The 26,962-nt window shown below is 36.7% G+C and overlaps 1 pseudogene; it reads left to right on the top strand.

The window, feature by feature from the left end:
• Nucleotides 1-18,187: 18,187 nt before the first annotated feature.
• On the top strand, nt 18,188-18,287 carry LOC122124755 (annotated as a pseudogene).
• The last annotated feature ends 8,675 nt before the right edge of the window (nt 18,288-26,962 follow it).

Genomic DNA, 26,962 nt, shown 5'->3' with positions numbered 1-26,962 from the left:
CACCATCTCTCCTACTCTACACAAATATGTACTTATTTGCATACTACCTTCAGCTTATGAATGGATGACTATTATGCAACCCAGTTTCCCCCCGCCAGGGGGACCTCAATCTCAGGTCCTGGGAATGGCCTAGGTCCTTCGTGGCTCACAGGCTGTTGTGCTCATGTGGACCCATTCGCCAATTGGGCCTGCTAGGTCTGGAGTTCAGATCCCATCCCTGCCAAAAGATTCATCTAGATGTCCAAAGCCAGTCTTTGCACATGTTTTTCTTTTCTGTGCAAGTCTTGGGTCTCAGCTAGGATTGAGAATAAATGGGCCACCCTGTGGCAATGGGAATAAGTTGTTATCCATGTCAGTCCAGGTATACTTGTCATCATATACTCAAGAAAATACACAATATATCCATGAATAGCATACAAAATAAAGAGAATAACTACACTCAATGCACGATGAAGTCCACACACGGATGTGAATATACATCCATTGTTTCAATGATGCATTGAGGACTATTGAGGCCTCCCTGGGGCTCAATCTCAGTTCCAGGGAATGACCCAGCTCCTTAGTGGGTCATAGTCTGGTGTGATCACGTGAACCCATTGGGCAGTTGGGCCTCCTAGGCTCTGAGTTCGATTCCCAGCACTGCCAAAATTTCACCCTGATGTGAAAGGCCAGTTGTTGCACCTGTTTTTCTAGGCTGTGAAAGTTCTGTGTCTCAGCTAGGATGGAGAATGTATAGGCACGTCTATACTCATGGGAATAGTTTGTCATCCAGTTCACCAGAGTTATATCTGTCATCCTATACTCAAGAAAATACATAATACATCAATGAATAAGACACAAAATAAAGAGAATGACTACACCAAACACAAGATGCCACCCACCAATGTTTAGAAATATAGATCCTCTGTTTAATTATGAATTTATGGCTGTATTGGCACCCACTAGGGCTGGAACTCAGGTCCTGGGAATGGCCTAGCTCCTTAGTGGCTCACAGGCTGGTGTTGTCAACATGTCCCTTTCACTCATTGGGCCTGCTGGCCCTTGAGTTCAAATCCCAGCACTGCCAAAATATTCAACCTGATGTGAGAATCCAATTGATCCACCTTTTTTCCTGTCCTGCGAAAGTCCTGGGTCTCAGCACAGATGGAGAATGCTATATAGGCACCTCTATAGCCATGGAAATAGGTTTTCATCCATGTCAGCACAGTTATATCTGTCACCATACTCAATAAAATACACAATATATCCATGAATAAGACACAAATTAAAAAGAATAACTACAATGAACTCAAGATGCATACTACTCCTGTAGGTAAAGAGAGATCTTATGTTTAAAAAGGTGGGCTTATTATTTTGTCCAGTGCTGGGCCTTCAAATCAGGCCCTGGAACAGACCTGACATTCTAGTCTTCAAGGATGGTGAGCTTCAATTCTCCCACAGTGAAACAGAGCTACCCAGACCTGAGTTCAAATCCCCGCACTGACAAAAGATTCATTCTGATGTCAGAAGCCAGTTGTTACACACGTTTTCCTCTCCTGTGAAAGAAGAGGATGGAGAATGCATAGGCAACCCTACAACCATGGCAACAGGTTGTCGTCCATGTCAGCACAGTTATACCTGTCACCATACTTAGTAAAATAAACAATACCTCCATGAATTAGAGAGAAAATAAGGAGAAGTGCACCAAACACAAGATACTGTCCACACATGTATGTCAATATTGATCCTATGTTTAATTTATGAACGTATGAAATTATGAACTTATAGTGGACCACCCTGGAGATCAATATCAGATCCTGGGAATAACCTAGCTCTTTGGTTGCTCACAGGTTGGTGTGTTCACCTTGATTTATTGGCCAATTGGTCCTTCTAGGCCCTGAGTTCAGATCCCAGCAATATTAACAAGTGGATCATCAAGTAAGAAGCCGAGGGTGAAACTTGTTTTCCTTTTCTCTGAGAATTCTAGGTGTCAAGCATGATGGAGTACATTTCTAAAAACCTAGTGCTCTGTGATAGGATGTCATCAATGTAATAAACGAAATGGGTTTCATATAGTAAAATCAATGGTAAATAAATGAATAAAACAAAAAATACAAGGAACAACCACACCAAACATGTATGGACTGAACATCTATAGGTAAGTATAAATCCTGTCTTTACAATGTATATAAATAGTATGTTTTCCAGGGATGGGGTTTGAATTCAGGACTAGTGAACAGGCTTGATTTTCTTATCCTCAAGTACGGTGATCTTCCCCTTCATCCACATTGCTGCAGATTTACCCAGATCCTTAGTTCAAATCCAACACCTGGCAGAATAAATAGCGGGAATTGCAAGCCAGGGAACTAATTTTATAAAACTTTTTCTCAGCACTGGGCTTGAACTCAGGTCGTGGTAACTCTGCCTCAGCTTCGATCACCCTAGGCTGGGGTGCAGCCACGAGACTCACAGCTGATCCTGGGATCCTCGACCCCCAGGCCTTTCAGGGAAAACAATGTACAGAAAAACTGTGGCCTTTTTAGGTTTTCTTCCTTTGCACGTGACCCTCCTGAGTCTGAATTACACTGTTGCAAAAAGTACTACACCTTGCATTGCTGAAGGCTGGCAGACTATTGGGGAAGCCATAGGCTCACATGGTAATATAGGTCCTGACCAACCAATGGCAGGAGATACTAAGAAATAGGTTTCCAACCATAGGAATAATAATGGAATGTTGTCAATGTCACAGAATGAGTTGTTCGTGAATAGTGCTCCATAAAATTAGACAGCATGATTTCAGGAGGCTGATTGATTTTATTTAATATTTATGAAGCATTAAAAGATTATTATTACTTACAGGAACACAAAGATTTCACGACACTGGTTTCTTTTAAGAAAGAAAACAATTACATTACTTACATGGACACATAATAAATACCCAAGAATTGGTAGGAATGTAGTCTATATAACTAAATAATGTATAGACATCTCTGGCACTCTATAAAGATATATATTTATTAGCTTACTGCCATCTGCATGTCAATCTGTTCTTATTTCGTTAACTCCTGGGCTCAATCTCAGGTCCTGGGAACAGTCTGTCAGCTCAATTTGCCCCAGGAGGACATGCTGACACATAATTTAATTATGTGTCCATTTTATGAATGTGATTGTTTAAATGCTTAATAAAGTATTAACTTAAATGGATTAGTGTCCTATAATATAATTGTGTATAATTTTATCATAGAATCATTCAAGAAATACCCATTCAATCATGACATACATAATATTCCATTGGGTATCATATAGATAGAAACAAGTTTCTTAGGATCTCCTGCCAATTGGAGGTGGAAGGGTCAGGATTCAAACTGTGGGCTCCAGCTCCCACCACATCAACCTGAGAATAGGGTACTCACCAGTCTGTCCAAGAACATCAGAAAGACCAATGATTAGGCAGGCACCAGTGGCTCTCAGCAGTCCTCCTTGATACTTACAAGGCTGTGAAAGGAGGATCATGGTCAAAGTCACTCAAGCCAAGAAAGTCCTTGAGACCCCTTTCCAACTTCAGTGCCAACATATCAAGTGTGGAGGGCCAGCCTTGAGCAAAAGCAGCTCACAGACTGTGTCCAGATCTTTAGTTCAAGCTCCAGGATTGGCAACAAACAGACATACACAACAAACTGTGCAGCCATTCAGCTAAAGCAGGTTACCCTCTTGTCCCCAACTGCATTGGACAGAGTTCCCTGGGAAAAAGGCTAGGGTAGCCACTGTCATCTTGCTCTGCCCATACTGCCTGCATCACAGGATTCCGGGCACTCCCCCATTCTTTCATGTTCCTTTCTGACCAATGGGATACAAGAATGGTGGCCACGCCCACATTCCATGCTGCTTGGTAGCACCAGTATTCCCTCTGTTTGTTTACAACACTACCAGAAGTTGAGGTAGGTAGAGGTGGTTGAGTGATCAGCAAGAGCCTGGAGTATAGTAGGAAATTGATGCTCCCACCAGCGCCCCAGCTCCCTCCCCCCTTCTTGCAGTGCTGGGTTTCAAACCTCAGGCAATGGCGTACTACCAGCAGGCATAAGGCCCCACCCAGGTCCCTGACTCTGGTCCTCTGCTCTGGGCCCATGTGTCCACAATGCCACCTCCATCGCTTCTCTTCCCACCTGGAACGGCTGCCAACATCTTCTCCAAGCAGCAGAGGTGAGTGGCTGCCCCAACACCACCCCTGCTCCTGGTCAGACACTCCACTGGGGGCACCATGACCCCCTGCTTGTTTCCTCTCCCTGGCTCTGAGGAGCCAACTTTCTGTCTTGGGCATTTCTGAGAAAGAGACTCAATAGAGACTCAGGCTGTGCTGGATCAGGGTCCTCCTATCTGTGACAGGTATGCTCCACCAAGCATGGTCCTCTGTAGTTGGGATGGTAGACATGTAGCGCCATGCTCATTTATTGGTTTAGATAGATTATCCCAAACTTTTAGTCCATGCCAGCAGATTCTTGACCACAGGTGAAGTTCTGGATAGTGCCGAAACCATCGGACCTCAGTCTCCTCACAGGACAGTGAGGAAACAAGGGATTTATACAGAGGGATCTGTGGAGCATGGCTAGGCACAGAGGGAACATCCTTCAGATAAGGTTCTCGGCAATTCTGTGAGCATATGACAGGAAGATACCTGGAAAGGGCTCAGGTGGGATCTCTTATTAATTGTGCAACAGGTGTGGGATTATGAAACAAAACATGGCTCTCATCATTACCCTATCCCCATGAGGAAGGGTGTCCTTCACTCTGTTAAGTTTTGCAGCTGAGGAAACAGATTCACGGAGAAGCTGGGTGACCTGCTTATGACCTCAAGGTCACAGGAAGCTCAGCCTGTCTTCTCTACCATGCTCCCTGGGACAATGGGTGCTATTCAGTCCACTTCATGTGGTGGGAATCCACTTCTTGTCAGTTGTGGGTCTTGAACTCTAGGCCTGGACGCTGTTCCCGAGCTCTTCAGCTCAAGGCTAGTGCTCTACCACTTGAGCGCACTTCCGGTTTTCTGGTGGTTGTATGAAGATAAGAATCTCACAGACGTTCCTGCCCAGACTGGCTATGAACCCTGATCCTCATATCTCAGCCTCTTGTGTAGCTAGGATTAGAGTTCTGAGGCACCAGCACCCAACTTAAGCACAATGCTGATTTTCTTTCTTTGTCTCTCTCATAGTAACTGGCTGAATGTTTTCTAGGCCAAGTGTCCCTATGTGGCTAGAACCCAAGGTAGCCTTCTCATTCAGGAGGTGGGCTGTGGGTCAGGAGCTGTCTAGCTCAGACTGTTGAAACAGTTCCATGACGTAAGCCCCTCTGTGCCCTGTCTAGACCATGACGGTTATTCATTTTCCATCCAACCTTCCTGGACTTATTGTATTGTATTGTTTTTTACATCATTTTCTAGCACCTGGCAAAAATTATGATAAAGTTATGGAATGAAAATGTAATGTCATCTTAAGAAAGTCACTTAGGGCTCTGTGAATGTGGCTTCATGGCACGGTGATTGCCTAGCATGCATGAAACCCTGGGTTCAATACCCCAGTACCACATAAACAAAAAAAAACACGGGAGGTGGTGCTGTGCCTCAAGTGGTAGAATGCTAGCCTTGAGCAAAAAAATAAAGACAGAAAGACAGAAAGACAGAAAGAAAGACAGAAGGAAGAAAAAGGAAAGAAAGAAAGAAAGAAAGAAAGAAAGAAAGAAAGAAAGAAAGAAAGAAAGAAAGAAAAGAAAGAAAGAAAGAAAGAAAGAAAGAAAGAAAGAAAGAAAGAAAGAAAGAGAGAAAGAAAGAGAGAAAGAAAGAGAGAAAGGAAGAAAGGAAGGAAGAAAGGAAGGAAGGAAGGATGGAAGGAAGGAAGGAAGGAAGGATGGAAGGAAGGAAGGAAGGAAGGAAGGAAGGAAGGAAGGAAGGAAGGAAGGGAGGGAGGAAGGAAGGGAGGAAGGGAGGGAGGAAGGGAGGGAAGGAGGGAGGAAGGGAGGAAGGGAGGAAGGGAGAAAGGAAGGGAGGAAGGGAGGAAGGGAGAAAGGAAGGGAGGAAGGGAGGAAGGGAGAAAGGAAGGAAGGAAGGAAGGAAGGAAGGAAGGAAGAAAGAAAGAAAGAAAGCCCTGGGTTTCCCTTATTCGCAATAACTAGTGTATGGCTGAGTCAAGCAGAAAAGATCAGATAAGTTGCTGTTAGGGAAATGAACCCTACGATATGTATTTAAATGTTTTTTTCTTTCACGTGATTGTTTCTAACACATTAATAAAATTATTTCTCTGTGGTTTTGTATGTCCCTCACCCAGAGTATAATCCTTGCTTTCACTGTACTTGATAATGGTATAATTTGTGGAAGGGAAGGGAAAAAAATCATCATTTAAATAGGGATACAGGTGGACCCATTGCAACAATGAGATATGCAAGTCGTTATGTCTAAAACAAACTTTACAACTTTGGTGGGGGTTGGGAAGGAGGATTGGGTCTGGGGGCAGGTGGAGGATGGGAGAGGGTGGGAAGGGGAACCAAAGGAGGAGGATACAATGCTTGATAAGAAATGTACTCATCTTGCCCATGTAATTGTAACCCTTCTGTACAGAATGTTCACAATATAAAAAGAAAAAAATTAGTAAATGCAAAATAAAGAATTCATACTTTGAATATATAATTGCTCCTTACAAACTGACACCTGACAATAGTCTCTAATTCATGTATTTTACTTATAATAATGTGTTAAAGAAAGTTTTGGTTATTAGGTCACAGCAATTAATGCCAGGAATGTGCTTAGATGTCAGGTGAAGATTAATTCTGGAAATTCAAAGATTCCAGGATTTTGTGTGGTCACTGCTAATCACAAAGAGAAGGGTAATCTAAGTGACATTTAGAAACCTTTTTGGTCAGTGACCGCAACAAAAAGGCAGAGGCTAATTAATAGTTGTGACACAAGAGAAAAAATAACTCCAGATGGAAGGAATGAATGATAGTAACTAAGGTATACCAGAAATTGTTCTACAAAACAATTTTGGTTATTGAAGAACTGGTTTTCAACTAGGCTTATTCCTCATTGCCTTTAGCATTGTAAATCTCTTAGGCTAGTTCTTAATCTCTGTGTGATAAATGTATCTCTCTCTATGCTGTTCTTTCATACTCGATATGCTTTGCTTTCTAAAAATCTATCTTTCTATATTTCTCTATGAACATTTCCTTATACTAAATACACCCATACAGATGGTAGAGGATGCTAATGGAGGGGTCCCATAGCTAATGAGGCATTAATGTAACAGAATGGAAAAGGAGGACATATTTATTGCTACCTCAAATTTTCTGAAAAACTGCAATGGCATCATTGGGTTCAAATTTCCATTGTTTGTCTACATAGTGTCATTCAGTGCACATAAATGCAAATATGAGCCAGGTGCTGGTGGTTCACCCCTGTTATACTAGCTACTCAGGATGTTGAGACCAGAGGATTGTGGTTGAAAGCCAGCCTGGTCAGGAAAGCCCATGAGACCCTTATCTTCAATTAAACACCAGAAACCCGGAAGTGGTGCTGTAGCAAAAGTAGTAGAGCACTCAACTTGACCTGAAGAGCTGAGGGACAGCGCCCAGGATCAGAGTTCAAGCCCCACGACTAAGAAATAAAGTGAAATATGACTTTGTTTCCCCCAAAGGAACGACAAGATTAATAATCTTCCCAAGCAGAAAAATAAATTCCAAAATGATTCAATAAATCTACTTTTTCTAAGTTATTTACTTTATGGCTTCTTTGCTGGACATATTCTCTACTTTTAAAAATTGTCAAATATTAGCTTTACAAACTTCATCAAATATTAGATGTTTCAAAAGAGAAGTCTATTCAGTTGATGTCACTTAGCTTTCTTACTATCTTAGTTCAAAGCTAACCCAGGCAGGATAGTCTGTCACACTCATTTCTAATGAACCACCAAAAAAGAACAAGTAGAGTTTTGGCTCAAGCAGTTGAGTACTAGCTTTGGGGGCAGATGGGCAGGAAAGAAAACTGTTCAGGGACAGGGTCCAGCATCTGGGTTCAAGCCCCAGAACCAGCACAAACTAAACAAACAAGCAAACAAAAAAAAACAACAGATATTTCTTTGGGACTCTCCTTAAAGGAGTACTCATTTGACAAGAGGCTCCTTTTGGTGATCATACTCACTGGATCCTGCTTTTTTGGAATCCTTATTGCTCTGGAAAACTCAGGACCAGACTAAACAAATTGATAATTGACTCCTACAAATAGAGATTCATCTCAGGGGTGAAATATCCTTCCATAAGGCATTTTAAAACCTCCATGTCTTTGTTTCTTTGCAGTAGAACACTTTTAAAACAATGTTATTTCCTTTTGTTCTATGATGGCTTTCAAATGACACATTATTTCTTTTTGTAATACTCTCAACTATAACTTTACAGAAAAGTTTTATATGAGTAAAGAACATACTCAAAAAAGTCCAGGACAGAGTTTCCTTCAAGCCTGGGGATTCTTTTCTTGTACAGTAGAAAGGAAAGCACAAGTTAACTTGAACTTTGTCATTCCTCAATGTTCCATTCCTCTCCTGGGATCAGTTTCCATATCCAGTTACCATTACTTCAAGTAATAATCGATGGTGCTGCTTGAGGTATAATGAATGTTTTCTGGCTTCACTGAAATAACACAAGGACACCTTTGGAACTGAGGTAACATGTGTTTCAGAGAAAACAGTAAAGAGAAAATATGAAATTTATATTGCTTATAAGTATATTATCCATGAGTATATTGAGTTCAAACTTTGTAAGGTCTCTGTAAATTAAAGTGAATTTTAAATGGGAAGAAGGTTCTCAGATCATTCTTTTTGTGAGTGTATGTACAGCACATTATTTCCCAGGTGTATATGAGTTAACATTAAGGGAAACTATAGCAATAAGAGGAGAAAGAGAAGTTCTGTGTTAAAATATATGGGTTCAATACACTATAGAAGACTCTACAAATAAGACAACATTGAAACAATAAAGCCAAGTAGAGTATGCAGATTTATGGGAGTGATATAGAGAACGCATTACTCCTAGGTGGAACACGAAGTATGAGGCCACTCCCTTCCTAAATCACGCTTGCTAATCACACAACTCTGTAGAAAGTAGAATGGAAGTATAATTCTGGTTCCAATGCAAGTCAGATATAAGAGCATGGACTTAACTGGAAAAAAAAATCCATCTTGAGAGAACAGGGCTTATACTAGTAATGAACTGCTGGCTAAGATGATATTTCTTTTTCTTTCCTTATATATTTATTGTTGTTGGTGGTGGTCTTTGCACTTGAACTCTGGGCCTGGGCACTGTTCCTCTGCTATTCAGCTCAAGGCTAATGTTCTACCATTTGATCCACAGTGCCACTTCCAGTTTTCTTGTAGTTAATTGCAGAAAAGTGTCTCTGAAACTTTCCTACCCGGGCTGGCTTTGAACCCCAATCCTCAGATCTCACCACCACTCAGCTTACTATCACATTTCTAACAGTGTACACTCAGGATATGTAATGGGTATATTCATCTATCTTTATATGAATTCTTGAGTTAAAAAACTGGGCTAGAGCATAGACTTACACTCACAAAAATGATTATAGCTTAAAAGTTGATACTCCTAGAGAAATAAAACCTTAGAATGTAAAGGAGTCTGGTAAGTTCCGTTTGCATCCAGCTAGGGAAGAACAGTCTTTGCAACAGTACCTATAATTGAGGAGCCAAAAGCTGGATTGGAAGAATGGCTCAGGTGATGGAATACCAGTCATGAGCAAGATTGATGAATAAGAGCTTGAGGCTTTTTCATACATACATACAAACATGCACATACACACTGAGGCACTTATATGTGCACACACAAATACACAAATGAAACGACTCTCATAAAATGTAGAAAAGTTAGAAAACAATAGAAAATATGTCCTGAGTAAGACTAGAATCATGTGATAACTTTTAATATAAGAAAGTCCTCAAATTACTTTTTTCAAAAATGTTTGAGAATATTACATAGGTAGGGACCAGAGATAGTAAGAGAATCAAGTAATCATTATTAAAGTTAAATATTTTAAATATTAAAATCATTATTATCCATTGAGGAATGAATCAGAGACCCCGCAGGTGCATGTGAAAATGTTCATATCCTGTGTCAAATGTTAGAAAATGTTTGAAAATAGTACAGGAACAGTCTGCGCAGTGTAGGGGGTAATATCACTGGAGAAATTCAGAATTGCTAATCTGTAACTAGATTAAATAAAACAAGAAACTATGGCAGGGCAATGTGATATAAGCCTAGAATTCTAGCACTCAGAATAAAACAGATTAGAGAGTAGAATTACATAGTGATACCTTCCCTATAATTTTGTCTTAATAAAACAAACCAAACAAGAAAGGAATACACAGTTGGAAGGTTGGGCTAATTTTGTCATTTTTGAGAAGTCAAGTTACCTATTGAAATGCAACTCATATATAATCCTCATTATGTTTTAAATTCTCTCTCCATTACAGAACATTCTTAGATGCAAAATGACTCATGAATACCTTCCATAATTTGAGAAATTAAGTAATCATCATTCTGTTGGATTCCAAAGAAATAATGAAGGATTACAAAAGCTTAAGCCGGAGAAATAGCAAAGTTTGTCTAATGTAGGACTTTGTAAATGTTGCTAAATTAGAATTGAGATTTAAAATAAATATTTTGGTTTTGTTTGTAATTTCATATTCTATTGGATACTACAAAATTATTTTCTTTTTTGTCAGTCGTGTGGCCTGAACTCTGGGGCTGCACACTGTCCTTCAGCTATTCAGCTCAAGGCTAGTGCTCTACCACTTGAGCCACAACACCACTTGCGGGTTTTTTCGCTTATGTGGTGCCGAGGAGTCGAACCCAGGGCCTCAGGCAGGTAAGGCCAGCAGTCTACCACTAAGCCACATTCCCAGCCCCAAAATTATTTTGAAGTAGAGGGTTTAATTGACAAATTCACAAATGATTCTTGCAGTCTACTTGCCTAGAATATTCTTTCAAGAGAGATAAAATTAGAAATTAGTTAATAGATAATTCCAACAATTCATGTATAAAATGATAATGTGAATAATGTAGACAGAGTTGCCAAGAAATGGATGATATTAACTTATAAATTTAGAAAAAGCAATTTTTTGAGGCTTTGGTATAACATAGTATGAGGAGAATAATTGTGTGACATCTTCTTTCTTCTACCTATGTAACACAGGAAGCAATTTCCTTAATTATGTGGCTCTGTATACAATGAGAAAAAATGCTGGGTTTGGGGTTTGTTTTCATTTTTGTTTTTGTATTATTGGTTTGTCCTAGTGCTTGAACTCTGGGCCTGAACACTGTCTCTGAGCCTGTTTATGCTCAAGGCTTGTGCCCTACCACTTCAATCTCAGTGCCACTTCTTTCTAGCTTTTGCTGAGAAGTTTATTGGAGATAAGCATCTAAGGAACCTTCCTGCCTGGGTGGGCTTTGAACTGTAACATTGCACTCTTAGCATCCTGAATATCTTTGATAGTTAAAAAAGTATAAATATGAATAATATTTGCAAATGTTCTGATCTCAAGAATACCAGTGGGGGAAAATGATGCAACCCAGTTTATTGTGGTGTTCTTTCCAGAACATAGAAGGCATCACATTAGCAGAGGTGTAGTGTTTTTTCACAATAGAGATAAGCTATTCGTGATGTAAATTAAGGGAACTTTGAGGTTGCACCCTACACCTTGGAAACTGTTGGGCTAGGATGACTTTATGACATAAATCTTCTGATTAATGGTCATAGAAATAATAGCTTACTCTGATCAAGAATTGCTTACTCTTGAAGAATTAATTATTACAGATGCTTCATAGTTTTATCCTTTTCCAGAATGTGGCTATTTTTCTGTTTACTTCTCAATCTGTAGCAACCCATTGGAATATGAATCTATTGCAGAATTACATAACATGCAAACAGGTACTGTTTTGAAGCTCTCAGGTAGGAATGTTCAGAATTTGAAAATGAGTAGTTATTAGTCATAGGAATTTTGAAGAACACATATATTCTGTCCTCTTAACAACTTATTTACTTTTAAAAGTTATGGGTTTCAATAGAATGAAACTCTTTTCTGTTTTAGTATGAGAAAGTTTAAATTTATTCTTTTTTCAAAGTATTGGCAAGTATATTGTGAAAATATTGTCTAGGTAGATAACATTCAAGTTGATGGCCCTTTGATTAAAAAGGGGTAATTAATTCATATTTAATGCCAAATAGTATTGATTTTTAAAAGTTACTAAAAATAATAATATTTACTATACCAATATAGTGAAATTTTATTTCGTGTAGCTTATTTATTTAATTTAATTTGCTTGTCAAAGTTATGTAAAGTGGAGTAACAGAAATTGTAAGGTAGTGAATACATAATGTTTCAAACTTGTTATCCCCTTTCTCATTTTTCTCACAGTTTTCCTTCACCACAATACCCCTCACAAGTTGTTATGTACATTTCCATCATATTGTCTTGTGAGCATTGCTATTGTATTGGTTTGCCCTTTGTCCTGTTTCTCGCCATTTTGTTGTTCCTATTCCCTTCCCTAATTAAGGTAAATGTTTACCAATACACAGGGTATCAAAATCAAATACAGCAGGCAATAAACCATAGGGAAAAATGCCAAAAGAAAATAGAAATCACATAGTACATTAAAAACAACAACTGCAAATAAAAATCTCTGTTTCCATATCTTGGATTTCATTTTGCTTAGCATCAGCATATATGGTCATATATATAGCATAACAAAGGCCCTGGAAAATAATAGTTGCATGGACACGATATTATGAAAACTACATGTTAACTGTTTTTGATGGTAAAGGTTGAATTAGGATTCTGTTAAAGGAATTTCAAAAGAGTTTTAAAGTTATGACAGGTAAATTTTAATTGTTCAAAATTTTTAACAAGATAGCCTATTAAAATTTTTTTAAATTGCCTGGGAGAATAGGCTTTCATGCAAAGAAATCCATGGAGACTTAGGTGAGAGGGAGCAATGTGGGTGAAGATGGCTCTTTTTCACACGAAACAAACAAACCTCACAAACCTTGCTGTAAATCCTGTAGGTTACCTTGAGAATTGTCTTTACCCAAGAAATAAACTCTTACTGTGTGAAACAAGGTTGTAGTGGAATTTAAATTCAAACTTCTTTAAAAATAGACATCAAAATTATGATTTGACCTTTACTAACCAAACAGTAATTCTCTGAAAAAGATAATTGAGGTCAAACTATATAGGGAGAAAGTTCCCTCCACAATGAAAGAAGGTATTGGGTTTACACTTTTCTGTTTATAATACATTCTACAATGTCTTTGCACATAAAGCACTGAAACACAGAAAAAAATCTGATTGAATACTTCAAACCAATGATTTCACATTTCTAAGTGGCTCAAAAATATAATATCATTATTAACATGAGACAGTGAAGACTTCTCTTATTACATAAGCCAAAAAGTTTTGGGATCAGAAAAGAAGAGCAAATGGAAATAGTAAGAAAACAGTGTTCTTAGAAGCCCTAGCTAAGCGTATTGGCTTCAGCAGTGGAGGGAGGCCAAAACTTTTTAAAATAGATTGTCTTAATATTTTTGCTAACTAAAGTGGTTTTACAGAGCCTATTTGGCTCACTTCAATGCACACTAGATCGAATGAAGATATAAAAATAAATTCCACATCCAAATAAAACAGGTTTAAAAGAGAAACCATGAAGACGTAGCAGTGGGGGAGGCCTTATTGTCCTTCCACTTCACTAGACTTTAAGCCAAGAAGCTGCGATTAATTGGAAATCAGGTAAGAGCTAAGAGGAGGACATAGAAATAGGACATAGAAGTATTGTCCTTTGTAACAGACACTGTCATCCAAGGTATGGGTGATTTAACTCTATTCTTCTCCACACATCTTGTTTGTTTGTTTTTTGGGTTTTTTTTTGGGGGGGTCTGGTCGTGGAGCCTGAACTCTGGTCCTGGGCGCTGCCCCTCAGCTCTTCAGCTCAAGGCTAGCACTCTGCCACTTGAGCCACAGCGCCACTTCCGGCTTTTTTTCTTATGTAGTGCTGAGGAATTTAACCCAGGGCCTAGAGCATGCAAGGCAAGTACTCTACCACTGAGCCAACTTCCCAGCCCCTCCACACCTCTTGTTAAGCAAATGCAAGACCAACAGAAAAATAATCTATTGAAGTAATTTTGCAAAGAATAACTTCACTGTTCCTGATATGGTATCTAACAAGAGTCTTAAGTGAGAAGACAAAAGTGGAGTATTCTTCGGTTTCCTCTAAGCATCTTGTTAGCAAACTATATCTTTAAGGTTAGAAGTAATTGAACCAAAAAGTGGTGGAGTACTTATTTTTGTGGGCACTTTAGACACAAGAAGACTTTCAAAGTAAAAGAACAAAAAAGTATAGCTAAATATTTGTGATCACAGCTTCTTGGACTGGTTTTGTGGAGACAACGTTTTACATGAGAGTTTGTCCTCATTATCATAGATGTTGGGTTTTCGTGGCAACCAAATACAAGAGGGAAGTTTAATGGACTCCCTTGGACAAGTAAACAGCATAATAGAAAAAATGGCAAATACTATTTATTGAATTACATTGACCAATTACTTTGCCAGAACAAAGAAGGAAAGATATAATTCAAAATCACTTGACTGAAAAGTGTGAAAAAGAGTAGTAAAGAGCGATGAGAGAAAACATAGAGGACTGTTTTCTCTCCAATGGAGTAATGGGTTTTGTTCTTGTTTCTTCCATTCTATATTCACCAGCTATCAAGTGTATCTCAGGACTGGAATATCCAGTTCAGACAAAGAGATCTCCCATTAGAAAATATTTGCTGCAGATGTAGGTGATTTATAACATTAGACAATCTATTTAAGTCTGTTCAAAATTCTCCCCTACCCCAAACTGCCCTCTTTGAACAGTTGGTTTGCTTTTCCCATACTGCTTTTGATTAACTATTTAAAATTTTGAGAGGTCATATTCATACTCTCTAGAGATTGACGTTTGGTTGTGATTTTTGTGTGTTTGGTATTTGTTGTGTTTTTAACTGAATTTCAAAAGGTTGTGGTAGTGTGTTACAATTAAATATGTCCTTGTAATTGTCCAGTGCTCCTGGATCAGAGTCACTCCTTCTATCATTCTCAACCAACCTCTTCTCCAAGATTTATTTCAGATTTACCACTTCCTTTATCACATGTGTACATTGAGTATTCTAGTTGTACTTGCCACTTTTTCATTTTTCATTCATTCTATGTTTTTACTAATATTCTTCTCTGGTTTCAACTTCTTGATAGTCATTCTTTTAAACTGTCTGTTCATACTTTGACAGGTTTATGTACATTCCATGGCATTTCAATCCTGCATATACTTGAACTGATATCAGCTTATATTTCCATAATTAATTCATCTGCAATAACAATTTGCAAGACTGGAGACGTGAAGCACCGAGACATGATTTTATTCTTATCCATTTAGAAGATTAATCTCTAGTCAACAAGAAAGTTTAAAAATGGCTTAGAATGTTTTCCTAAATAGCAGTTTTTATAAATGGCTTCGTACAATGGTTTGTGATTATTTTATTTTACATGGGATAATATTTTCTACTACCTATAACTTTTGGGAAAAGAAGAAAACTAAAATTTATTACTGTGGAGGAATATGATAGAAATAGAAGACAGATTTTATGTTTGTCACATTTCTGATGAGTACCCATATTCAAAACTTGAAGTCATCTTTCTTAAGGAAAACATCAATCAACATGATAAGGCAAATATCCATGATCTTTGAAAATGTACCTTATCATTTGATGAAACTTACTTTATTAGCTAATGTTTAGGCTTGAAATATGGGAGGCTGATCTATGTAACACATTTCTGGAAGGCATCTACTGAACAACACAAATGGAGGGGGCTACTATTTCTATAATTTAAGGAATGGTTGAACCTGTTTGGTATTAGTGCTGGATAATAAATCAACTCTATTGTAACTTGTTCCTTCCACTTGAAAAACTTGTAATGTCACTAAGTATCATCTACTCGTCAAATGTTATTTTGGAGAATGTGTCTTTAAAACGTTTATTTGAGGGGATGGGAAGGTGGTTCAGTGGTAAAGCACTTGCTTGCATGCATGAGGTCCTGTGTTCAATTCCCCAGCATCACATGACCAAAAAAAAAATCTGGAAGTTGTGCTGTGACTCAAGTGGTAGAGTCCTAGCCTTAAGCTGAAGAGCTGAGGGACAGCGCCCACGCCCAGAGATCAGGCCCCACACCCGGACCCCCTAAAAAATTATTTGAAAAGGAATATATTTTCAGGAGATTAAATATAGGTTACCATTGATTTGAGAATGACAACCTTTTTATACTACATAACCAAGTTTTACTGAAGTACCAGTGTTTTGAAGCACTAAGGATCTTCTCAATTAATATTTTTCTGAATGATATTTGACTTCTAATTCAAGTTTTCAAAGCCTTGATAGACAAATTATGGATCTATCATTCCAGGAACTATTTTTTGCCCTACTTATACTAGACTGAAATCTTTCATTAATCATTAGGAGAGGGGTATTAAAAATATTCTTGTGACATTTGTGATCATGTTCACTCATATGGCCTAGTCATCTGTAAATTGAAAGTGTGAATTACAGTAGTTTCTCTCAGATTTGGTGATCTCATCTTTCATTTTTAAGTTGCCTTGCATTTCACAATTGCTTACTGCTAAACCCTGTGTAATTGGGGCACTAAATTATTATAGGAAATGAGAAGTTAAGATGAGTCTTCAATTACTTTCTGTTGGCATGTTGCATGGGCCTAGGTGGGAAGACTTGCCCTTGTTATCTGATGATGCAGATAACTGGGACCTGGGATCCTAGGATGCATGGGTCCTGTAGAATAATAATACCTTTTGGACATCATATCAGCAAAATTTGGGTATGATCAGAAATATTTAGAAAATCATTCTGGGCCAACGAGTTAAAACAATATACAGAGCAGCAGAGTAAAATCCCTTGCAGATTAGAGGAAAACAACATTGTTTTTTACCATGTGAATTCAGTAGACTGAGAACACTTAGAAGGTATCACAAATTTATACCGAAGACATTGCATTGATACTTCTTATATTCTAATATATATTCTAAACCTAATTATTTATATTCCAATTTATTTATTGTAATAAATATCAATTTATTTGTAAAATTATCGATTAATTCTAGTAAGTTTCATTGTGTGAAACATAAAATTAGCACATATAAATATAAAATATATAACTATATGTAATATAAGGAAATGTTTTTCATTGTTCTGTTGTGGTTAGGCTATCAAAGGCAACTCTGTTTTACAGTATTATTCCATTATCTCTACCCCAGAGTTTGGTACAGTTAGACCTAAAGCTTTACCATTTGTAGATTTACAGCCTAGAGGCAAGTGGAAACACTGTGATTAAAACATTACCAATTTAAGGCCTAATATGAAGGAGAAAAATATGGACTTCTCCTGGAGCTATGGAAATATTTGGTGATAGAAATTCAGTAGTGTAAGTTCCTGCCTGGTTGGATGGTCAGGACATTAGGTAATCATGCATAAGAACAATTATTTTTCACCTTCTTGTCTTTAGCTACTTTTGAAATGGTAGGTATAATAAACAATTATATTATGATAAAATACTTTCTAGTCAGAACTGTTTATTTCTCTATGATCCCTTGTAACTAAGATTAGTTTTGTTCCAGTAAGATAATCTTTGCTGTCAGGGTAAGATATTATGTTTTGCCTGTTACTGCATGGAAGAAGGGTAAAGGGTCAGTAGACATTTGTGCCAGTAAGACCTCATTTGGAAAATTTTAAGCTGCAAAAGTTTAGAAGTAGCACTTCAGCAAGGCTTACTTTGAATCCATTAGCTCCACAAAGCTAACTCAGTTGATAAATAAGCACTTGAAAAGCCATCTCTTTGAACCTAGCCATAAAGGCTTCAAAGTATGATCAAATTTAAAATGAAAAAGACTTAAAATAGTCATTGGCAAAAAAATGCAAGTTTGAGCAATCTACCAAACAATATGTTTTTCCACTATACTCAGAATTTCAGAGAAATAAGATCAATAACATTGTTAGTAACAATGAGGTTTCCTTGCTACAAATAGGCAACCAAGGATATATGCCTGTTAACAACTTAAATTTACAGGATACTACATGCTTCAGCAGCACGTATACATAAATTACAACAATAAAGAGATTAACATGCCACTTGGACAAGGATGATATGAAAATATGCGAATTATTCCATATTTTTCATTCTTCAGTTGCTAGAAATGAAAAACAGTTATTAAAAAGTTGATTACAAAAATACAAGTGTAACAACATATGTGATTCATATAATTAAAAGTTAGTTTGACATCAGTGTATTAAATCTTCAATTTAGAAAGGTCTTTACATAGCATAACCTTTACAAAACTTTTGAAATTAGATAACATTTTAATTTTATCCCAAAGAAATAAAATACTATAAGGACCTAGGAGAAAAAAGAATCTTAAACTGTTTTTATATGGAATGCAATCTGTAAGGACACATTTATTAATGAATTTATATAATATATAACAATGTAGTATTCAAAGCATTATATCTAGGAGAGAATGAAATAGATTATGGACATTTTACAAACAGAATACAGAATATGTTAAAATATACTTTCTTCAGACAAGCACCGGAAATGTCTTTAGGTTCTGTACTACTCATTTCAACAGATACATTAAAATTATTTCTGATTTAAAAAATCACAAGTTCTACAGAAATCATTATAGATGTATACAAACAACTCTTGAATATATTTTGACATCAAAGTCAGGCAATTCATTTGGAAGAATACCATGGAATCCATGAATTTTTAAAGTAAGATATTGCTGTTGCTTTGTATTGTGAGAATATTTTGTACAGAGACAAAGGATGGACTGGCATTTTTGAAATTTAAGTAACTTAACCAAATCATTAAGACGTAGGAGAACAATTTGTACAGCCTTTCACAACTTCAAAGAGGTAGTCATACATACTTATCTTTTGGCAGTATCAAATGCAGTTTCTTCCAAGTTGTTCTTCAGACCTGGTTTAATATAATGGTTCAAAAGAAGGAGATCAAACGTATCTTTGCTGTTTCTATTCCCAGCAGCAAGATGCAAGGGGGTCAAGAGGCCTTTCGTTTAGACATTGGTATCTGCATCATGATGAAGTAAGAAAGAAGCCACACTGGTATTATTCCACGTATAAGCACTGTGCAGGTGTGTCCATCCATTCACAGTTATTGCGTGAATATCTGCCTCAAGCCACCAACTCATGGACAATGCGTCAGTGTCAACTGTAGGTTTCCTGATGAAGAGCGGTATACTCATCGTCATCCCTAGTATTTACACGAGTGGCCTTTTTGGAAAGGTTTCGCCACACTGTAGAAAGCCGATTAATTTCGGCAGCCCAAAGAAGAAATTTGCTTGGATCCTTCTCCATTTTTTTCTTGCAAATGATACCATTCCTCACTTTTTCATCTTCTTCCTTGTCTTCATCAGAATTGCCTAACCAGAGACTTTGAGTACCAGTCGGAATGATGTGTCCATGTATTTCCCCAGTAGTTGACGTTGGTTGAACTGTTCAGAAAAATCCAGTGAATTTTCTGCATCTTTTTTTTTCACCATGACTTATTTTCTCTTTTTCCATTTTTACTATTCTAAATTATTCTAACTGGAGAGTAGAGAATTGATAGAAAGCAGAGGAAAGATTTTCCTCCGTATTAAAAGGTACAGAATGAAAATGAGGACCAGTGGTGTCTCCATGTGCAGCTTATTCTAGGAATGAAAACATAGGAAATAATACTTTCTATGTAAATGATTTGGGAAATGGCAGAGCAGAAAGTGAAATGATGCAACCAAAAATATAACAACAAAATAAATTAGGATAATTATGGAACAATCATATGAGAACCATGAATGAGAGAGAGGAAGAGAGAGACAGATGTTCAATGAACTAACTAGCCACAAAATCCATGCCTCTGATCAATTTATAGAGCAAACAATTTTATTTTTAAAAGAGATGGAAATAGAATTTATAGTGTGTCTCTTTATGATGTGCAATGTGATGGATTGATATACATTGTGCTGATCACTTTTCTGTTAATGTGAGGAACATACCTGCAAAGAACATTTCTGAGGAGGAAAGTATTATATTGACTCATGGTTTAAGAGAACACAGTTTAAGATAAAATGTCTCCATTGTTTTTAATTATATTTTTATTATCTTAAATAATTGTACAAGAGAATTTCCATTCAACAAATCAATTTTTAAGTACAATGGATCTTTACATAACTTCTCCACACCCTTCCAAATCTCACCCCACTTTAATTTTTTCTACTTTCATACTATCTGTATTGAATATTATGCCTTCACGCTCTTCCTCCATAACTGTTTTTATTCCTTCCCTTTGAATTCCCCTCACATCTTAAGTGATAGTTTCCTGGTATTAATTTTGTTGGATTAAAAATTCAATTTTATAAGAAAATACACCTTTGAAATTCTCCTCTGCAAATAGCATGCTTTGGTTAATATTGTTGTGAAAACTTGCATAAAGTTCTATCTTCCAAATATGAGACAGAACATGGGTCCTTGTGTGTGTGTCTCTGACTTAGTTTACTTAACATATTTTTAGGTCTATCCATTTCTTTGCAAATAATGTAACAGTCTTCATAATGGATGGGTGCAATCCAATTGTGTACATGTGCCACACTTTCTCTAACCATCCCTCTGCCAAAGGGAATCTGGGTTATTTCCATCAGTTTTCTACGGTGAATAGTGCAGCAGTGAACATGGTTGTGAAAGTGATTTTACTGTAACCTTTTGGAAGAATTCATCACTATCTTTCTGGGAGTGAAAGTGATTTTACTGTAACCTTTTGGAAGAATTCATCACTATCTTTCTGGGAGCAACCCTCTAGCCAGTTTTCCAGAATAAGCACATCCCTCTCTTCATCTCCATTAGAACGTATTGCAAATCCTCAAAAACACACTACCCCCTACAGGTCACAATAAGCTAAAACCACACTGTGTCCATATTTTTTCAATACTTTTTTTCATAATTGTACATATAATTTAGTGAGAACCTTCTATGTACTTTTCTAATGTGGGAATGAGGGACATGACAATAGAGTAAAGGTAAGAAATATGCAATTTAATAAGCTATTATCATACTTAAAATCATTTTCAGCTCTAACTCATAGCCTCACATACTATTATTTTAATCTTTATTTGATTACTTCATCTATCCTCTAACTTATAACAGGTGAGATAAATACAATGGCAGAAACTGTGGTTTGATTTTGACACTCATGTGTGAGGATGCACAATGTGGGCAAATAGATGGATTGGATTTAATAGCTATTATCCATTTTGTTAAAGTAGAGATGATTTTGCCAAACTGATTCTCACAATTCATATTGCATTCACAACAAGAAACCTGTGACAATTCTCTTTGTTTTGCTCCTTATTAACTTTTGTTTCCATTTTATTTTATTTTTATTTATTTATTTTTCGTCTGTCGTGGGGCTTGAACTTGGGACCTGGGCGCTCTCCCTCAGCTCTTCAGCTCAAGGCTAGCACTCTACCAATTGGGCCACAGTGCCCCTTCCGGTTTTTGAGTGGTTTATTGGAGATAAGAATCTCTCCAACTTTCCTTTCCTGTCTGCTTTGACTTGCGATTCTCAGATCTCTGCCTCCTGAGTAGCTAGGATTATAGGCATGAGCCACCGGTGCCTGGCTACCATTTTATTTTATAATGAAGGATGATTTCACAACTCTATTGTAGATAAAAAATATATGCTAAAATATTTCTATCCGTATGCATTGATATATACACACACACATATATTACACAGGTTATGAGGATAATTTACAACTTCTGTAACTGCACAATTTACTAAATTATTAAAATCATTGATGACTCATGGCTGGAATTCTGGTTACTCAGAGGGTGAGATCTGACGATTGTGGTTTGAAGCCATCCTGGGCAGGAAAGTCCATGAGCCTCTTATCTCCAAACAACCAACAGAAAATCAGAATTGGAACTGTGGCTGAAAGTGATAGAGTGGTAGCCTTGAGAGAAAAAGCTCAGGGACATCATCTAGGCTCTTAGTTCAAGAAGTACAATCTACCCCCAAAAATCTATTTAATTTACCCATGTGTAAGTAGAGTATTTCCATCACCCAAGTGCAAATCCATACTCATTAGCAAGGTAACGTTTTTGTCTGAAGTACCACAAAACATTATCACTTAAGTAGAAAGTATTGCAATGTGGGTTCATTCTATCTCTCTCATGGATTTTTCTCCACTCAAATACTCAAATCTTACCATTATTCCAATTATTTAAAATCATAGTTTTTTTCTTTAATACCCTAATATTAGAGTTTGAATTGAGTGTCTTGTGCCCCCGAAATGGTTGTTCTTACCATTTTGTCATGTCCTCAGACTTAAATTATCCTGATTATTTTTCAGATAGAATCTGGCTTCCTACTTGTATCTGATTTGGGGCTCAGTACACTTTATGTTATTCTTCCTGGAATTTAAAATAACAGGTGCGTGGCATTGTGTACAGATCTTTCTGTCCAGTCTGGGCTTTAAGCACTATCCTTACAACAGTTCACTCCCATGTATTAAGGATATTCATAAGATTGTCATAGTTGATTTTTTTTATATTTGCATTTCCTGCAGGTTCTTGAGTACTGAATTAATTTGTGTTTTCTTGGGTTGTTTTGTTTCATTTGAATATATGGATTATTGGTCTTCACTTTTCCTTTTGTTTCTTTCACTCATGTTCTTACCTGAAGCGCTGAGAAACTAATTTTTCTTTCTCAAGATAGTCAAGATGAATATTATTTATTCCAAAAAAAATTCAGTAATATTTAAACACCTCATACCTATGAATAGTATACAAATGCTAAATTCTGAGAAGGGTCTTTTTATTTGCCCAGCAGTCTTTGGCATACACAGACAGATCATGAATTTTATGAAGTTAGTAAAACTACAGATGTTCGCCAGGCGGAGAAAAACCTATTATTAATTGTTTGACAGGGTTATGTTGCTTCATGCAGGATTACACAAAATCATGTTCCTAGGAGGAACCTAAAAATCATCTAATACAACAGACTTGAGAGAGATGAATTGACTTCCTGAATAATTTACTTTTGGGTCAAATAAAAGCAGGCTTCCAAAAAGAGAGTAGACTTTAGAGAAACATGAGTTGTATGTAAATAGGTGGTTAGCTGATTTTGTTAATTTGTGAACTAATACAGGGAAATAAAGTACAGCAAGGTTAAAATGAAAGAACTTCACATTGAAATACTCATTTGTGTGTGTTTGTGTGCATGTGTGTGGATGCTCGTGCGAGTCCGCGCACACACATGTGCATGTGCTCATGCATACATTCATTATTCTTGAGGCTTCATACTGCGCAAGCATTATTCCTCAGCTTCTTTGTCTAAAGGTAATGGTCTACCACTTGAGCCACTGTTCCACTTCTGGTTTTTTGGAGATAATCGCATGTATTTTCATGATTTGACTGGCTTTGAACAGTGGCCTTCAGATCTCAGCCTCTCGAGTAGCTACCTAAGCTGATTCAGCCTCTGAGTAGCTAGTTAAAATTCTGTCTGTCCTCTATGCTTCACTCCTCTTTTATTTTTTTCCTGAGGCAATCACAAGTCATATATATGTCTAGTTACTTTAGAAAATACTCTTACTGCTTGGCACCATGGGCTCCCACCTCTACTCGTAACTACTGAGGAGGATTGAGAATAGAACCAGGCCGAAAGTTTAGTGGACCTCCTTCTCAATCTATAGCTGGGTGCATTGGATCATTTCCACCACACTGCACTATCTACAGTCTAAGATTGGAAGGACTGCGGAATCCAGGCCAGGCAAGGTAGGAAGCTAGACAAGTTGGTCTGCAACTCTGATTCCATTGATGATGGGAAGGCTAAAATGACAGATCAGATGCATGTTCTTGTGGAAAGGGAACCCCTATCCTAAAATTAACCACTGATATGACGCCTGCCTAGCATGAGCAATAACTCAAGTCGAAATCCCCACAGTTTCTCACAACCAAAATAAGTATATACATTAACATACAAAAACTTAGTAGAATCTGTTCTTTGCTCTAATATCAGCTTTATCTGATTATCATATGATGTGACAGAATAGGTTCTTTATTAAATTTAAGATATATTTTAAGTTCTGAGTATTAAGCTTAAGATATATTTAAGACCTAGAAAATTCTTTCACACATATTAAGTGCAAATGTATGGCAAATTCTCTCATTTCTTACATATTTGACTATCACTATAAATTCAGCTTATGATTATTATGAATAGTAACATATTCTGATTAATTACTTTACTTTGTAACAGTTTTTACACTTTTTGCTTCTCTACTGAAGTTTAATTATTAAAGTAGCATCATCAAAATATATTCCTTGGGTACTTAGGGCAGTTTTTTACAAAGGTTTTAACCAATGGCTTATAAGAATTCTTATTGGTATATTGTTTGGTTTATTTTTAATTTCAATTTAATTTTATTGTAAAGGTAATGTACAGAGGGGTTACAGTTACATAAATAAGTACATTTCTTTTTTTATTTTTTTTAATTTTTTTTAAAATTTAGTTTATTTTATTTGAGAGCATACTGTACAGAGGGGTTACAATTACATGGGCAGGATAATGCATACATTTCTTACCAAGCATTGCAGCCTCCTCCTTTGTTTACCCTTCACCTCCCTTCCCAGCTTATGGAAGGAACGTTGTTATCTCTCCCATCGATTTTTTTTGTATGCTCAAAAAAAGAACTACTGATGCTTTTGCTGCTGCTATTGATGAATGAGTGCTTTTGCTTTCTTTGTTCATGCATTTTTATAAGAAAATTTGTATGCAGAGGGTTTACAGTTACTTTAGTCATCTAAAAAGTACATTTCATTTTATTTTCTAAATTTCAAATTTTGAACTTAAATATTTTCTTCTGTTCCTTCAGGGTAATTCTTTTTTCAGAGTTGTAGGACTAGTTAATATAATTTTGCATGATTTTTACACATGTAAATTATTCAGACACATATATTTTGTTTTAAAATATTTATAAAGTGAATATTTAAAAATTATTTTTTGAATTTTTATACGGTTGGTAAATTTAAAAAATTTATTTCTTATAGATGTAAACATATTTGTCCAGGTAGCAAATAGTGTATTTTTAAGAAGCACATACTTTATTAAGAAAAGTTTCATTACCTGGTGATTTTTGGAAATATTTTTACTTAACTTAAAAAAAAATGTTTGAGCTGGGCATGGTGATTTGTGGCTGCTATTTTCTAGCTATGGTGGGAAATGTAAATAGGGTTTGTAATTCGGGAGAGACTGAGCAACTATAATACCTTATTATAAAAATATTCAGAGAGAAACGATTAGAGATATAGCCACCCCTAGCGAGATATAGAGCACCTGGTTATAATATTCTAAATCTTGATTTAAAACACCACTAGCATCAATTTTTTGTCAAAATGAAAGGATACATGTGTCAAAATGTTTATTATTTAAAACTTATTTGAAAAGGTTCTCATGTCTTCTATTACTTAATTTTCAGTTTACTTAATCTATAAGAATCTATTGTGATTATTTTATTTCTACTAAACTTTTAAATAGGACGAGAAATATTATTATTTCATATATTAACCTACATTTTCTATTTGTGATAATTTCCTCTGTTTAATATGATAATATCAATATTCCAAATGTGTGTATGTGGTGTGTGTGTGTGTGTGTGTGTGTTCTTGTGGTTTTTGTGTGTGTGCTTTGTAATGCTTAAGAGATCACACCATTGCTTCACATATGCTAGGCCAATGTTTAACCACTGAGCTATACTGTGTAGTTATAATCCAAATAGTGTTTTAAATTTTGACTTTTAAATTTTCATTCCTAGTATGTTTTTTTCAAAATTATGTATGACAAAATGTGATCCATCTTCTATCCATGTTAGCAATTTTTATTGTTATTTAGAATATTTCCACTGCCTTTCCACTTCCAAACTCTTGTGTTTTTAATTGATAAAGGTTTTACTGCTTCTTTTCTCTCTTCATTCTTTTTGCCTTTAGAGTTAACCTATTCTTTCTCTTCCCCAGATGTCAGGCCACATTGACGCTCCTGCTACCCACAGCCTTCCTCCTAGCACAGTCACCAATAGGGCAGTGCCCCCAGGATCCAACACAGACTTCTGACTTGGGTAAATAAAGAGGCTGTGCTTGAGTCGCCCACATTCAGCAGTCAGCAGTCCAGGCACATGGGCATCTACTAAGGCCACCCCAGTAGCTATGGGGACTCTGACCTCAAGAAAGAGGCAGACACACCCATGCAGGCTGACTTTGTAGACAGCTCCTCTTCCAGGTGCAGCATGGTGACCTTTGAAGCAGAACATGACTGTGCGCACACTAGTAGATCACAGTACACAATAAAACAACTTGGTAAGCAATGGTCCTGTGCTCAGAGAGTTGGAAACAGAGGCAGGAAATCAGAAAGAGAGAGAGAAAGAGAGAAAGAGACAGAGAGAGAGAGAGACAGAGAGAGAGAGAAAACTCAAAGCTAGCTCTTATTTGTACCGGTTTTGATATCCTTGCTGAGAAATGCATATTTTCACCAAGAAATAAAAAGGAAAACTCCTAACTCTAACTCTGATGGAGTAGCTGAGATCAATCTAGACTTCCTACCATAAACAATCACAAAAGTGGAAGTTATGTGAAAAATATATGTATATAAATGTATATATAATATAAATATGTAGGCATATATATGTATATTCAAATATACAATGTGAATATGTATTGTATGTACAATGTATAATGTATATATGTATAACATACAGGGATAAAAAAAAGAAATACATAGTATTTGAAGGAATAATGACCAAA

This window comes from Dipodomys spectabilis, unplaced genomic scaffold (genome assembly GCF_019054845.1).
Source record: "Dipodomys spectabilis isolate Male_0828 unplaced genomic scaffold, ASM1905484v1 ptg000242l, whole genome shotgun sequence".
NCBI lineage: Eukaryota > Metazoa > Chordata > Mammalia > Rodentia > Heteromyidae > Dipodomys > Dipodomys spectabilis.
This window is presented reverse-complemented; position numbering and strand designations above follow the sequence as displayed.